The sequence below is a fragment of the Urocampus carinirostris genome, chromosome 2 (assembly GCF_059441175.1).
Source record: "Urocampus carinirostris isolate Australia breed hairy pipefish chromosome 2, RoL_Ucar_1.0, whole genome shotgun sequence".
NCBI lineage: Eukaryota > Metazoa > Chordata > Actinopteri > Syngnathiformes > Syngnathidae > Urocampus > Urocampus carinirostris.
In genome coordinates, this window is record NC_142350.1 from 5,702,501 (window position 1) to 5,716,818 (window position 14,318).

Genomic DNA, 14,318 nt, shown 5'->3' on the forward strand with positions numbered 1-14,318 from the left:
AAAACAAACAGTGTGAGGTTTGAACAACCCCTCTTGACAATCTCAACAGCAATCAAGCACATTCATGGGGGTTTTTAAGGGTTATTGTTCTATCTTCGTTATTCATTATCCATTATCCGTTATCGGTCAGTTCATAATACGCTACAAAGCCTAGGAGGCGGGACATCTACTCTCAGCCAAAAGGCCAAGCTAAGGACCTAGCCCTAGAGCCTTGCTGCGATCATTGCGAATGCACCGTTCCCGGAGATACTGCAATACCAGGCCGATGCGTTGAGTGGAAAGAGCAAGCTCTTATTCCATCTCCGGATTGCAAAAATCAAAGATCAAGCACATTCATAATATAGTAGACAATCTTAGAACCACGATCAGCATCATGAATGGAAAATGATACTCGTAATTAACGTATGAAAGTAATCCAAGGAAACAAAATGTATATTTCCAAAGTTAAGGGTGGGAAAATATATATATCCACTATTGTCCGCTGCGACAACAGACAGATCTACCGGTAACTCAGCTTTACCCCACTTCCCATCAGCCCGCATTTGCTCCGCCCCTTCTTTTTGATTCACTCGTAGAACACATAACAGAATAAATCTCTAAAATAGATACATTACAAAAATATACAGTTGCAAATACATATTATACATGGTTACACATATTTACGAAGAAAGAGAGTTTTCAAAGCTTTAATAATAATAATATAACTTTCATCCCAAACCGTTCCTTTGAAAGGTACCAACACGCAAGTAGGATCACGCTCGCAATGCATCAAACGTGTCTGTCAAAAGAAAGCATTCCATAATTGTGAAATTCACGGTAGATCGCCCTCAACCTCCTCCTAATAACTATCATCATCCAGGGCATCTTCCTTATAATCGGAACGTACCTCTTCTTTACAGACAATGTATGCATAAACTTAGAGGTTGCAGACTTTCTTGGCGCACATATTCTTCGGGTCATAATCGTAACTTTTTATACTCCAACGCCGCTGATGGCCATTAGAAAAATTACATAATTTGGCCGCTTTGCTGAATAAGTTGCAGGGCTGAACATTTGGGAAAAAAGTAGCGGCTTATAGTCCGGAATTTACGGTAATAACACAAAGAAACACAAAAGTTAGCTTAGTGCGCTAACTAAGCTATCCATCCATTATCTGCACCGCTTATCCTCATTAGGGTCGCGGGGAGCTGGAGCCCATCCCAGCCATTTCCGGGCAGTGGGCAGGGGACACCCTGAACTGGTTGCCAGCTAGTCGAAGGGCACACAGGGACAGACAACTCATTCGCTCATTCACACCTAGGGACAATTTGGACCGGCCAATTAACCTGACATGCATGTTTTTGAAATGTGGGAGGAAACCGGAGTGCCCGGAGGACACCCACGCAAGCACGGGGAGAACATGCAAACTCCGCACAGGAAGGTTGGTAGCTGGATTTGAACTCATGACCTTAGAACTGTGCCGCACACGCGCTAACCACCGCATCACCGTGCTGCCAGGTTTACAGCAATGGCTTTTAAAAAACAAAACTTTGGAAGCTAAGCTAATTTTGTTGTCCTAAATACTCCAATTAAGAATTACGAATTAATAAACAAATAATAATAATCTGTAGATGAAAACCAACAAAGACGTTAGCTTGGTAAGCTAGCAGAAGAAAATCTACGGTACTTAAAACAACTCAATAATGCCACCAGAGGTCAAAGCTGGAATTGCAAATTATATTGTGCAGATAAAAACAAGAAATCAAGCTAGGCTTAAAAATTCAAAAAAATAAAACTATTAAAGGAAACCAACTGTAACGCTTACGTCTGGGCTGCAGAAAGGAAAGGATGTCTTCTTAAAGGGACAGTGTATGAAGGTATCATGGCTGGGAAGAGCGGAATTGTGCAGGCAAGAACATAGACTGAGCAAAGGGCTTTAAAAAATTATATATTGACAAAAACTAAACAGAAGTTTGCTTCGTAAGGTAAAAGACGACACTCCATCAGAACGACTCACTAATGCCACTTTAGGTCAAAAGTTGTAATGCATCTTTTTTCACAGAGGAAGGGTCGCGGGGAGCTGGAGCCCATCCCAGCCATTTTCGGGCAGTGGGCAGGGGACACCCTGAACTGGTTGACAGCCAGTCGCAGGGCACACAGGGACAGACAATTCAATCGCTCATTCACACCTAGGGACAATTTGGACCGGCCAATTAACCTGGCATGCATGTTTTTGGAATGTGGGAGGAAACGGGAGTGCCCGGAGCTTACCAACCACTAGATTGGTTTATCTCTTAAAAAATATGTGAGAGCCAAGATAATTTTTCACGCTACATACCGTGACTCTAAATCCCTTAAAATCAAAAAGAAAGCTAAAACCAATTAGCTTGTTTGCTAGCAGAAAAAGTTCCATCAAAATGACTCGCTACTGCACCGGAGGTCAAAGCTAGCATTGCAACTTGTATTGTAGAAACTAAAACAAGAAACCAAGCTAAGGATAACTACTCTTAAAAAATAACTACAAAAGAAAACCAACACAGAAGTTAGCTTGGTAAGGTAAAAGAAGAAACTCCATCAATGGCTCACTGCTGCCACCAGAGGCCACAGTCGGTATTGCATCTTTCAGTGTAGAAACTTAAGAAACTATGTTAATGTATAATACTTGAGAAACTAAAAAGAAAACCATCATAAAAGTTAGCTAAGTAAGCTAAAAGAAGAAATTCACCTCATTACTGCCACTTAAGGTCATAGTTGGCTTTGCATATTTTTCACAGAAGGAGCAGCACAATAGCCAATGAAATATAGAAGTTTGTGGCAAGAAAATCAGGTAAAAATAAAAAAACTACTATTTTCACAACAAATGTTTTGGGGATAAATGGAATATATACGTTGAACTGATTTAATAGCTTTAAAAAAATAAAAACGTAGAGCTAAGCAAACTTTGTGACGAAAATATTGTATGTTTACCGATTTAAAAAAGAAACTACACTACTATGCTAATATACTAATAAAACTATATGGGAAAATCAAAACAGACGCTATCTTGTTTAGCTAGCAGAAGAAACTCCTTCAAAAGGACTCACTACTGCCAAAAGAGGTTAAACCTGGAATTGCATTTCTTATCGTACAAATCAAAACAAGAAAACGCGCTGAGCTTAAACACCCCTTCTCCCCAAAAAATGACTTAAGGAAACTGACACGGTTAGCTTAGTAAGCCTGAAAAAGACATTCTACTTAATACTGCTACCTGAGGTAAAAGGTGGTATTGCATCATTTTTCACACAGAAGAAGCAGCACAACGTTTGATGAAACATAAAATAGTTTGTGGAAAATTTCAACTAAAAAGTGCTATATTCTACTATTGGATGAATGGAATTGCATTTTAAAAATTAAGAAATTAAAACTAATTTTCTTGCGCTACATTATGTAGATTGAAATCAACTTAATACAACAAAGGGTAGATTAAAAACACTTAAAACAAGAATAAAAACAACAACGCAGAAGTTAGCTTAGGAAGCCAGCAAATTAATGAAACTATCAAAATGACCCACTACTGCCATCTTAGGTCAATGTAATTGCACCTTTTGTTATAAAAACTAAAATGAGAAACCAAGCTTAACTAAACTAAACTTAAAATCTACAATACATAAGTTAGCATGGTAAGACAGAAAAAGAAAAGCCAGCAAAACTACTCACTACAGCCACCTGAGGTCAAAGGCGGTATTGGATTTTTTTACAGAAGGATTGCATTATTCAATATAAAAATAATAAAATTAAAGAATGAAATTTAATGTTTCAAACGACATACTGCAACTATAAAATCCGTTAAATTTGAGAGGCTAAAACAAATTGGCTTGTAGGCTGGCAAAGACGCCATAACACAAGGACTCACTTCTGCCACATAATGTCAAAGCTGGCATTTGATCTTTTATTGTAAAAACTAAAATTAAAAAAAACAAGCTAAGATTTAAACCCCCCAAAACTATTAAAAGGCAACAGATACAAATGTTAGCTTAGTAAGTTGGCAGAAAAAAAATATTTTAAAATGACTCACTACTTCCCCCAGAGGTTAAAACTGACATCGCATCTTTTATTGGGGAGACTAAAATAAAAACAAGCAAAACTTAAATACACTTAAAAGAAAAACAAGAAAGAAGTTAGCTTGCTAAGCTAGAGGAAACTCCATCAAAGGGGCTCACAACTGCCACCAGAGGTCAAAGCAGGCATTGCATCTCCTATTGTAGAAATCTAAACAAAAAAAAACAAGCTAACCATAAATACACGCTTAAAAAAAAACAACACAAAAGTTAGCTTGCAAAGCTAGAAGAATCTCCAAAACGACTCACTACTGCCAGAGGTCAAATGTGGAAATGCATTTTTTTTTTTGGGGTGAATTCCTCCCGATTATTACATTCAAAAGAATAGTACAAACATGAACGTTAAGATATTTGTTCACATTTTAAACTGTTATAAACTGTTACTCTAAAATAATTTTACTTCTAAGCCAGCAGAAAAAGCTCCATCAAAACGATTCACTACTGCCACCTGAGGTCAAATATCGCATTACATTTTTAGTTTGATTAAAAACAGCACGTTCTTAAGCTAACTTCCCTCCGAAATGTCCCAGCTTCAGAAATAAAAACATTGGACAACATTGGCGTTAGCTTATGCCTACCTTGACCGTTCTGGATTAAAATTTCCATAAAATCTCGGCAACGCACCGGCTCCATCTCAAAATTCGCTTTGTGGCGCCCGAGCGCATCACAAAGTGAAAGAAAAAGACGAAAGGAGCTGGCGAAAACCCACGAGGGCTGCCCGGCTTAAAGGACACACGGAGGGGGGCCCCGAAACGCGCCAGCGGCTGGAAAAAAAACACGAGCCAGCCCGAAGCTAACCGCTTGAATCGCTTTTTGTGGTTTCTTTAGAAAACTGTGTTGCTATTTAAAAGTGTAAATGCAACATGCATCTGTACTAAAGTGAGGATCGCGCAGTGAAATTAGTAGCCACCCGTCAGCATTTTTCATATTTTTTTGATCATCACAAGCTTTGTTTCCATGATTATCATGTTTTGCTTCTGCATTAGTGCTAGCAAAACAAAGAACATTTTTGTGTTTAGAGATACGATGCGATCATTTTCATTATTTTTACTAGATGTTCATTTTAAGGCAAACGAACAATAAGAGAGAAAAACATTGTGGAAGGGAGTTCAGCCAACGGCATGTCGGCATTATTGTGATGACACAATCCAACAGAAGACCGGCAGGCATTTTACAGACATAATTTTACATTTATGATCGTCAATCAATTACTTCCATATTCCTTGGTTAGGGAAACGAAGTGAGTGCCTTCTTTAATATCTAGAGCTTCATTTCCAATGTTATCATCTTTTTTCTTCTTTTGGGACCCATAGTGAGTAAATAAAGTACAAAAAATATTGTATTGTAGTTTCAATTGGTGATTGTTCATGGCCATAATCGTTGGTAAAGGTATCAATAAAGGTGCCTTCTTAATGATCCCAAGCTTAATTTCCATGGTTATGATGTTTTTGCTTTTCACTTCAGCATCCCTGAAAGTCTTGGGACGGATAGCGAATAAATACAGTACAAAAAATATGGTATTGTAGTTCAAATTGTGGATTAGTTACGATTATATTCCTAAGCGAGGGTAAACATGCGGCGCCTTCTTCATTATTGCAAGCTTTGTTTCCATGGTTATCATTTTCTTGCTTCTTCCATTGCATCACTGCAAGTCTTGGCACCCATAGCCAATAAATACAGTACAGGAACTACAGTATTGGAGTTACGATCGTCGATTGTTTATATAGCCTTATTCTTTAGCGAGGGTAACAATGTGTGGGCCTTCTTGAGCATCTCTGTAAGTTTATGGACCAATAGCCAATAAATACAGTACCAAAAATATGGTATTGTAGCTCCGATCGCCGATTGTTTACATCCATAGTCGTTATAATCCTCTTGCCTCTCCATTTAGCATCACTGCACGTCTTGGGACTCGCAGGAATAAACACAGTACAAAAATACAGTATTGTAGTTCCGATTGTAAATTGTTTATGGCCATAATTCTTAGCGAGGGAAATGATTCAGGTGGCTTCTTTATTATTTGAACCTTTGTTTCCATGGTTATCATGTTCTTTCTTCTCACTTTAGCATCTCTGCAAGTTTTGGGACCTACTGCTAAATAGTTTGTGACACAAGATTCTAAACCAAACGAAGAGAGAGAAAAGCATTGTGGTAGGGAGTTCAGCCAACAGAATATCGGCATTTTCATGGTGATAAAAACCAGTAGCAGGGCACTAGTTTGGATAGTGGCCAATAGCAGACTGGCATCTTAGAAATGTAACCAAATACAATTGTATAACTTTTTGAGCAATAATTTGTTGTTGATTTAGTATAGTGAAAAAAATACCGTAAAAAACGGTGAAAACGTCCTAAGGCGGGGTTGCCGTATCTTGGGGTCTACCGTGTTCTTGTTCCAAACAAACATCTAATCAGACAAACAATTCCAATTTCCAGAAACCTTAATCAAAATCAGCAATCTCATCAATTCAACAGTTAATAAATCTTATTAACAGTACGGCAAAGACGTAGAGAAGACACGAGAAGAACATCACCGACGGAAACGAGGCCGTCAAATCATAATGAGGACAACAAAGATAAACGAGGACCAGGTAGGAGGTCCAAAATGAAGATAGAGCAGACTGGAGGACGGTAGCGAGGCGCGGTTGTAAACATCTGGGAGATATAAAACGTTTTACATCGTACGTTTTCGAAAATGTGCGTTGAATTATATAATCGGTCTTCGGAGCATAGCTAAAGTCAACGTTGTTTATGTTTGAGATTACAAGTACAGAAATCATTTTGATGGTTCTGCGGCTACTGTAGGCTAAAGCTAAAATCACAACCATACAATTTATTTAGATGTTTCTTTTTTTAAATTTTAGGGCTTTTTATTACATTTTTAAATCAAGATTTACTTTGTTGAACAGAAATTAATGCAAAGATGCTAGTATTAGCGGGTAACCTTAGTGTCATTAATTCTGGCATTAGAGGTTAAGGTCTATGTCAACTTGGTGCTAAATCATTTAGCCATAACTGCTATTTGAATATTACCAATAAATGGTAAAGCTAATTGTAAGTGAGCCACCAAGGCGATGTCGTTAGAAAGTTGTGTTAGCAAAAAAATACAGTTTACGCTAAATCCAGGCCAAGAACTGTTGGAACAAAATAGGTGATCAGACAATCCTTCAATTTTTAAAGATCCTAATTTAGTTTTTTTTTTTTTTTTTTACTTGTCTTTGTAGGTGTCGCTTCCCTACTCTTTTCTTGTAAAAAACACAAATCTAAGGAAAATCTACCCTAAAAATAAACGAAATTTACTAAAAAGAAAATGTTTGACATTTTAGGACATTTTAATCAAAATTTGTATAAACAAACCCTAGTTTAGCAGCTAGTGGTGGTGTACACAATGCTAGCACTGGTAGCTAAGGTCCGTATCACCTAAATTATTTAGCATTAATAACTGCTAATCGAATATTACTCAATCAAATGGTAAAGCTGAACAAAGTGAGCAACCAAGGCGATGTTCTTCACTAATGTGGTTAAAAAAAACGTGTTGGCAAAAAAAAAAAACACAGTATGCGCTAAATCCAGGCCAAGGACTGTTGAAACAAAATAGATGATTAGACAATCATTTGATTTTCAGAGATTTTTGGACTCGTCTTTGGCCAAAAAATACAACATAAAAAATAAATCCAAGGCACTGTCAATCCCCAGAAAATACGATAAATTCTCTAACTTACCAAAAATAAATAGTTTTGGGAAATTTTAATCAAAATTTGCATTCATAAACCCTAGCATTAGCGGCTAGTGGTGGTGTCAACAATGCTAGCATTAGTAGCTAAGCTCAGCGACACCAAGGTGCTACATTATTATGTGTTAAATCCAGAATAGACATTTTAGGACATTTTAATTCAAATACATCATTAAACACTAGCATTTACGGCTAGTTGTGGTGTCTACAAATCTAGAATTCAGAGTTAAAGTACGTGTCATCTTAGGGGTAAATTACTAAGCATTAACTTGTTGCAAAAGGTTAAGGGAAGCTAGCCATCGAATAGGTTCTATCCACTATGGTGGGCTGCGTCAATGAAAATATGCATTTAATCCCAGGAAAATATTTTAGGACACTATTTAATACAAATATAAATCTGTAAACATTAGCATTATTGGCTAGCAGTGGTTTGCACAACCCAAGCATTAGTAGCTAATGTCCGTGACATTTTGGCGCTAAGGTTTATAGCATAAACTGCTGATTTAATGTAACAGCTAAAGGAAAGCTAGCCACTGAAATGAAGCTACTTATTAATGAGCACTAAATACAGGTTAAACATTTTCCCCCCAAAAAATTACACAATTAAATACTAGTCTTACCAGGTAGAATTGGAGTTTACAATACTACTATTCGTAGTTCAGGTCGGTGTCAATTATTGAGCATCAAATCCTTATCTAAAAGTTAGCAAAGAAAGGATAACAAGCCACCAAACAATGCTATTAACTATTGTTGCTAGCGAGCTGAGTTAGCAAAAATATGCGTTAAATCCAGGCTAGACATTTTAAGACCTTTTTTTAATCAGAATTGAAATCACTAAACACTAGCATAAGGGGCTAGCGGTAAAATGCCAACAGAATTAAGGTCCGTGACACTTTGGAGCTAAGTCTTTTGGCATTAACTACTAAATTGATGCCAGTGGCTAAAGGGAAGCAAACTACCAAATTGATGCTATTTGCCAATGTGGTCAGCGAGCTACGTTTGCTAATATGTGCGCTAAAATCTCTTCGATGATTTCAGCAATACTTGAGCATCTTTAACAGTTGTCCTATTCAGGCCAATTCCCGATGGAATTTTAGAGCAAGTGATTTAGGCTGTCTTCCAAGTCGTTAAAAAAACAAACCCGGTCAGCGTGGGAACTTTTGGACGCTTGCGAGGAGTTCTGGTAAGGAACATCTTTCACCTTGCTACTGAGAAAGGGAAACACCCGAAAAACTAGAAAGAATTTTCTTTGGGAATGTCACAGGAATTTAGTGCAAGGGTGACTGAACTCAAGTTTATGCTAGCGTGTGATAAACCATGACTCATACGGAAAACGTTGGTAGCCATAGCGAAGTAACCGTGGGACCAAATATGAGTCAATACTTTTGAGACACCAGAGCCAATGTCGCTAATGGCAATGCTTCAAAAACAACAAGAAAGCACTAATGATATATATGTATATAATATATATATATATATATATATATATATATATATATATATCTATATATATCAAAGCGGCGCTGCCACGAGCGGCTGCCTTTTCCAGCAGCTGCCCTATTGTTTTATTGTCTGCTCCTATCTTTGGTGTTTTTCTTCCCGTTTTGACAACTACACTATAGATTACTTCTATCCTATGGACATGGGTTTTAGCGCACAAAAAATGCGTGTATTCAAGGAATTTCAACTCCTTGCCCTGAAGAATTCTCGTGCCGGCGTGATGAAGGGGCCTATCGTGGAAGAAGATCCGTAGGTAGCGAAGCGGCTAGCGGCGTTATAAGTCTTCGGTACCATCCGTAATTATGGTAAATGCGTAATTAAATGATATGTAGTTATATTGGAAAGTCAAATACAACAATTCCAGTTCATGGGCTTCATGGACAAAAAAATCTATTCAAATATTGATAATTAGTTTTAAGCACTTCATTAAGAGAATAGAATGAGAATTCATTCATGTATTAAACAAATATTAGCATTTATTCATCCTTTTATTTATTTATTTTTGCAGGAAATTCCAGGTTATGGGTTGTAAAAGCGAATGAGCATATGCAGTTTTTTTAGCTAGCTTTCTTACTACATTTTAGCTAGCTATCGAGGTAGCTTTTTCCTTTTTTTATGATAGCTAGCTAAATCTGGACCTCTATTTCAGCTTGCTATTTTCTTAGCTTTCTTTCTGGCTAGTTAGTTGGCTTTTTACTTTTTTAGCTAGCTATCTAGCTTCTTTTTGGTTTTGTACATGTTTACCTTTCCAGCTAACTATCAAGCTACTTTTTCAGCTATTTAAGCTAAGTTGCTATTCTAGAAATTTAATTCAGACATTGCGCTAACAAAGAGTAGCTCTCATCTTGAAAAGGTTGGAGACCCCTGCACTAAAGGAAATATTTTCAGGGACACTCAAATAAACTAGGTACTCCGGAAGTAAAAGAGAAGTTAAATAATCAAGAACAATTACTTTTTTAACAGGACTTACGAGACTCAAGTAAGCGCAGAAAGAATGCTAGTGTAGCGTGAGAGCTGTCAGTAAGTCTCCAAAAATCACCCCAGGTCAAATAAACGGAGCCTGACGTCTGCGTTGTGTAGCATTTACACAATTACACCGTCACGACCTGATAAAACCTCCCAGAGGGGGCTAAAAAGACAATCTCTAGCTGCTAGCTCATTCTGAAGCAACCTGAGAATGTCGCCAATCAATCGTAGCTGCAGACAAACTGACAAAAAAAATATCTGCAAGAAAAGCGATTTAACTCAGGAGTTCCAAACTCGCAGCCCGCAGGCCATTAACGCAAGATGATTGTTTCTGGCCCGTGACTTAATATTGAATTAATGTTAGTGTGGCTTGCGGGAGTTGGATGCTACTGAATGGATGCTACCTCCTTGCTAATTAGTTAAGCAGGGCTCAAAATGCACACGCTATTATTTTGAAATCGATGTATGCCCCGCAATATGATTGGTTAGCTAAACCGCGACTTGACACAGGGCAGTGAGTGTAAATTTCAACAGATATTCTGATCTGATTCATCATTTTTTTGCAATCCAATCCCGAAATATCTGACTTCAATTGAAACATGGAACAAAGGGCTCAGGGGTGTGAGAGGAGATTGGCAATACTGTTGAATTGAAGCTTAAAGGACAGTGGATGCATCTAGCACATGAGCTTGGGTGCGTTTCTGCCTTTCAGCTAAGTTTGTTCATTAGATGTTTCCACTCACATATTCAGTTGCCTAAGTCCTCATATTTTTGCTGTATTATTTTATTTATTTATTAAGATTGATTTTCTGATGAATACTAATTTTATGTTTGGAACTTTGAAATTTTCCACTCGATTGCGCCATCATCTGGCTTAAGTCATCATTGCAGCCTCTGTCAAGCTCGATTTGTAGCACGGCATGTATGTTCATTTCTTGGATGCGTTCAAAGAAACTCTTCTTTTTTCATCTTTTTGGGAGTTTGAATAGGTGTTTGGACTGTATTTGAAACAGGTATTTTCTTACTTTCACCATTTTTATGCTACACGAACAAAAACCCCAAGGATGAGCATGAAATCCTCCTCCCCTCTCCTACTTTCTAATGTGTTGGGAATCCTGAACAGCGTTGCACAAAAATAATTATAAAGGCTCTTTAAACTAAGTTGGGCATCATTACCACATTTTCAATGGAGAAAATATTCTACTTTTAACTTTTTACAGACACCTGAAATGACACACCTCACCTTTAATGTCTAGACCTTAATATTTTGTGTTAAAAAATCATTAAAACAGTGAATTGCCTTTATTGAATCTCTTCTTGTGGGAGGGCTGTTGTGGCCCAACCTCACCCAGATTTTAATTTTAGCGGTTCCACCGTAAAATAAGATTGAGACCCCTGATCTAACCGCTCACGTGCTAACATGTTAACACAGCTAACGGTTTTGGGAAAGGGTTCCATGATTGATAAAGTGCTTTTTTTCTCGCTAACTGTATTAGCGCTTGTGTGTACACTACAAACTGTGTGTATGATGATAAAAGAGAAGGCAAAACCTGCATGTGCAGAGCGTTGACCTAAAAGAATGTTTAGGTTTATGCTGATTCGGCAGAATTATTTTGTGGTCATGAAAATAGTCTTGGAACCAAAATGTCTGACTTTTTTTGACTTCTTATCAATTTCATCATTATTATTTTTTAATCAGACAGGGTAAATCCCTGATAGGCAGAAGGGAATGTAGGTCAAGAACTGAGCCAAAGCGGATCATAAAGTCAATTCCAAAGAAGCTAGTGCTGTTTAATATAGGTAAAGAATAACCCAATTTGGGTTAAGTTAGGATCAAAACAATTCTTGGTTCAAACACCAGGATTAGTGATTTTTTTTTAATAACCTTAATTAGCAAGTAGGTTTATTTTTCTTAAATAAAATTAATTAAATACATTTTTCAATTTGTTTAGGTGAAAAATTGCGTTGTTTTGTTGGTAAAAATTATATGAAAAAAAATAAATTTGTTTCATGCTGTATAAAAAAGGTTATATTTTATTGAAAAAGATGTCGTAAATTTCCCTATTTTGGGTTATTTTTGACCCAATAATTCTCCTAAAAATAAAGCCCAAAGAAGAAAGTAAGTTTTTGGGCTGCGGATACATCTCCACCCCAATTGAAAAACCCAAACTTAACTGACGCTCACTGATGATGTCACAGATTTCAGACCCCGCCCACCATAACTCAAACAATGCGTGGTTCTACAACTCCCAATCAGGTCCACCTGTCTCGTTGCCACGGCGATGCTGCATCGCTGCTCCCATTTGCCGCATGCATGCACCACCTCCCCACCCATTGGGCTCAACACAAAAATACTCAAAACATTGTAGACGGTACCTTTAAGTGAGCTGATCTCGTGCTGGATGGACCGGGCCGGATCCATGCCGTCTCAAACAATCAGGGATGCGATCGTCTGAAAACTGCAAAAAGGGAGCCAGTCTCCCCCTCACCCTCTTCTACCACCCTGCTCTCTTCCTGTGGACTGAATACTGGATTGTGTCCCCTCCTGTGCTTTGCACACTATCTCTTTCATCAGGGAAAAGAACGATCACACCTCCTCTGGCCCCACCCTGATGGTGCATCCCATCCTCCTTTGCAGGGAGGGAAGGGGCGGGATATTAAAGGTCATCCTGCTCTAGGTGGAGAATATTATGAATTGAACTAATCAAGGTCATGAGTAACAAGTGAAAAGCTTTATTCTAAGAAAATAATCAAGTAGTTTTGAGGGTCACGTGACTCCAGCATTCAGTTCTTGGCCCTAATTGGATTAAAAGTTCTGATCATAAGCCACAAAGTCCGTTTTCATTAACCTATTAACTCCCAACACAGTTTAGTCAATGCCAGCCAACAAAAGGAAATGGAGAGTTGAGGTTTGAGTCGTCAAGGGCACTGAATGCAAAATTGATCTTTATATTTATTATACATGATCTATATTTAGTTTTTCAAGTTTTATCTTTTTAAATACTTTTGCACATTTTTAACTTTTGAGCTTGTTTTACTTGAACTGAAAGTAGAAGCCCTTCACTTTCGTATTACCTGTATAACAATAATAGAGGCCAATCATTCATTCGTTCATTCATTAACTCATTCATTTATCAGTAACATCAATAGCCATTATTGTTAAAGTTTATATTTAGATTAACCATCAAAACAAAAGACAAAAACAGTTTTAATTACATATTTTATTCAAAAATATGTAAAGAAATAAATGTATGCAATGCATATAAAATACATACTACCTAATCAATTATATATTGTTTTTTTATATGTTAAATACATCTGACCCCTTCTTTATTTTCACTTAACTTTAATATAAAAACAGGGAAAAATTGAAATATTTCAGTTTAAAACATTTATAAAATACAAATTAAATCAATCAATAATAATTATAAATTGTTTTATTTATGAGTTAGTAATCATTTGATGGTAAGGCGCCCGCTTTGAGACTGGGAGGTCGGTGGTTCGCGCCCCGGCCGAGTCATTCCTAAGACTTAAAAAGTGGTCGGCGGCGCCCTCTGTTGGCTGCGGCTGCATCGGCTCGCTACAACGGGTCAGGTGCAATCGACATTTCGTTCTGTGTACATTGTTACACAGAATGACAATACAAGGAAATTATTATAATATTATTATTATTATTTCTTCCAATGAAACAGAATGATTGAAATTTATGTTTAAAAATTAAAAATAAATAATTTATTCAATCATATAAATGAATGCAATTTTGATATTTTATGATGCTTTATTTTTAATTGAGTATACTTTTAAAATAAATTAATTCAAGATTTTTTTTTATTTATTTTATAATATTGTTCAAAAACATTTAAATGCCGAGAACATTAGAATGTTTTTTAAAAAAATTATAAATGTCATGATTACTGATGCGAGGCACTTGCACCCGCTCCTTAGGCGCCAACTGCCTCGGACTCTGATTGGCTCCCTGTCACTACGTAAACCCCGTCTTTCTGTCACCTGTTGTCAGTCCGTCTGCGAACCTCAGTTCACGCTAG

General features: G+C 37.2%; 1 protein-coding gene and 1 pseudogene across 1 annotated transcript in view; both read right to left on the reverse strand.

The window, feature by feature from the left end:
• pleca (plectin a) overlaps window positions 1–14,318 on the reverse strand; it is a 109,841-nt gene that overhangs the window by 72,251 nt on the left and 23,272 nt on the right. The gene's annotated exons all lie outside the window — the stretch shown is intronic.
• On the reverse strand, window positions 225–383 carry LOC148370782 (U2 spliceosomal RNA; annotated as a pseudogene).